This window comes from Austrofundulus limnaeus, unplaced genomic scaffold (assembly GCF_001266775.1).
Source record: "Austrofundulus limnaeus strain Quisiro unplaced genomic scaffold, Austrofundulus_limnaeus-1.0 Scaffold2103, whole genome shotgun sequence".
Lineage (NCBI taxonomy): Eukaryota > Metazoa > Chordata > Actinopteri > Cyprinodontiformes > Rivulidae > Austrofundulus > Austrofundulus limnaeus.
The window spans coordinates 11,514-14,131 of NW_013954505.1; the positions used below are offsets into that span (position 1 = coordinate 11,514).

At 47.8% G+C, this 2,618-nt stretch overlaps 1 pseudogene; it reads right to left on the minus strand.

Moving 5' to 3' along the window:
• Positions 1 to 1,952, minus strand: LOC106537043 (homeobox protein DBX1-B pseudogene; annotated as a pseudogene).
• Between the last annotated feature and the right edge of the window lie 666 nt (positions 1,953 to 2,618).

The following is a 2,618-nucleotide window of genomic DNA, read 5'->3' on the forward strand; positions in this document are numbered from 1 at the left end:
TTGATTTCGTGTCTATTTATTTTCCAAAATGAGGTATTTCAAAGTGCTATGAGTTGCAGCACTAAATGTACATTTAAAAAAAAAGAAAATGAAAGAAACAAACATCTTATATCAGTTTACCCAGTTCTATGCACCCGATAAAATATAAACAAAAGAGAAAATGGAAAAAAAAAAAAACAGTCCAGGTACATGAGGATAAAACACATCTTGCTGTACAAAAACAATTTATTCGAGATAGAGAAGAAAACTGATGAGATAAAGTGATATCTACTGAAAACTCATTTTCATACGAAAATATAAGTATTAAATTTAGTATGTATAAAGTTCACACTAAAAGCAAAAAAAGGGTGTGGAATTAGTAATATGGTACAAAAAGAGAAAGAAGATAAAACAATATGCTGTTATATTACAAAGTATTACGACGCTCATAAACTGAGGCCTTACAGTACTTTTTAAGAAAAAAACAAACGTATATAAACTTCCAGTTGGCAGCTTCCTGACTTGTATATAAAAAATGACAAAGTTATAAAAAACAAGGCAGATCTGAGTGTATTTTGTCTGTACACTATTGTTATATACAAAAGTGTCGCCCAGCAAGGTGCACAATTATACATCCACTGACTTGGTTTGAGCACAAGTGTGAGAGGAAAGTGAACCTGTAGTGGCTTTGTTTACATGACCCATAGCGCCTCAGTCGTCAGTCTTTATTTCTTTATTTATTTTTTTTGTCGGTTTTGCAGTGGTGAAGGCAAAGTGTGCACTGCTACGTTCACTGCACGTGAACGCTGAAGCAAAGTGCCCTCGAACACCCGTCCCTGTGTGGAACCACGTGATTCCAGGCTGGTGTCACAGTGAGCTCAAAACAAAAAGAAAATAGAAATGATACAAAACCAGAGGAAGTGAAGACTAAAAAAACAAAACAAAAAAAAAGTCCCCCGTCTCCCTCCTCGTTCTTTTCTCTTTTTCCTCAATTGTGACTGGATTGAAAAAGTAAAACCCTAAACATTCTTAACGTCAACAAATGTGCAAAAAAAGTGGCGGCAGTGAAAGTCCGAGCATCTCTCCAGCAACCTCCTCCTCCTCCGCCCCCTAAAACTGTCCTCCTCGCCTCCAGGTGTGAAGCCCCTGCACACGTACGACAGTTACTCGGGCCCATGTGCCCGTGCTGAAGTGCATAGACCTGCGTGTGCAGCTGCCTGAGTCTCGGGGCGAGTCGAGGCAGAGGATTTCAGGTCGGCGGGGGGGGGGTCATCCGGGGCATGTGTGAAGTTTCTGTTCGTAGCYGTCGCCCGTTAGCGAGTCCTAGCCTGCTCCAGCCTGCGCATCAGCTGCTGCCGGCGCACCTGCAGCCGCTCCTTCTCCTGCTGCAGCCGCATCTCCTCGCTCTCCAGCGAGCTCACGTACTCCGTGGCCTTCTTCAGGATCAGCACCTTGGCCGCCTTCTCGTTGTGCGCCAGCTCGGGCACGTGGTCGCGCAGCGTCAGGAAGCTGGAGCGCAGGTCGTTGCGCCGCTGCCGCTCCAGGATGTTGTGGTTGCGCCGGCGCTCGCTGTCCTCCGAGTCGGAGCCGCCGCGCGGGCTGCAGTCGCCGCCGGTGCTGCGCTTGCCGCGCGCCGCCGCCGCCGAGCRGCAGGACGAGGAGGAGGCGGATCTGGCGGGAGGGCGCGGCGCGTCGGACGCCTTCTGCTTCTTCGGCGGCGGGATGGGGTCGTCGTCGGAGGCGTACGGCGAGGGCGCCGCGTAGTTGTGTTGCTGCTGGTGGACCGAGCTCCTCTTCAAGATGAGCTCCTGAGGACCGCGGAGAAACCGGCTCGTCGCTCCGGACCCCGACACGCTTCCTTTCGCCTCTTGGCTCTTCGGATGTACGGAGAGGGCACCGGAGGACAGGGGGAACGCTTTGCGCCTTTTCTCTACCGTCACCACATCGATCTCTTCCTCCTCCTCTTCCTCCTCCTCTTCCTCCTCCTCCTCCTCTTCCTCCTCCTCTTCCTCATCATCCTCATCTTCCTCTTCGTCGTCGTCGTCGTCCTCTGTGAAAACAAAGCGACCCAATCAGTGCGACATGTCAAATATTGTCCCCGCCTCCTGTAGGTGAGCGGACAGGTATGTGTCAGTCACTTTAAACTAATCTACTCTGCAGGCGTTGGCATGTTTATTCTCTCTGAGCACACAGGCTGGATTTATCCCCCCTTTTTTTAGACGTCCTCCCTTACAGGGATCCCCGATTAGTTGTAACATTAGACTTTATATGATAAACATATATTTTAACTGTAAAATTAAGGCTGTAAAAATACTGTAGCATGTATAAAATTTTTAAACCAAAAGTTTAAAAATATATTACACGAATGGAGCCATTTTATTTACACGCAAAGCATTCTGGGTAAATGATGACGTGGATAGGTCCTCGGTGCGAGGCTGCTAGCGAGCTATATCCACCCTGAAGGTTAATCTTGGACAATATCTGATGATCGACTCTTTTAAATGAAACCAGAGAGCGTTGACAGAGAAGAGAAGGTAGAAAAGACTCAGCCTGTAGCTAAAGGCTAAAACAAGCGCAACACCAGCTAAAGGCTAAAACAAGCGCAACACCAGCTAAAGGCTAAAAACAAACACAACACC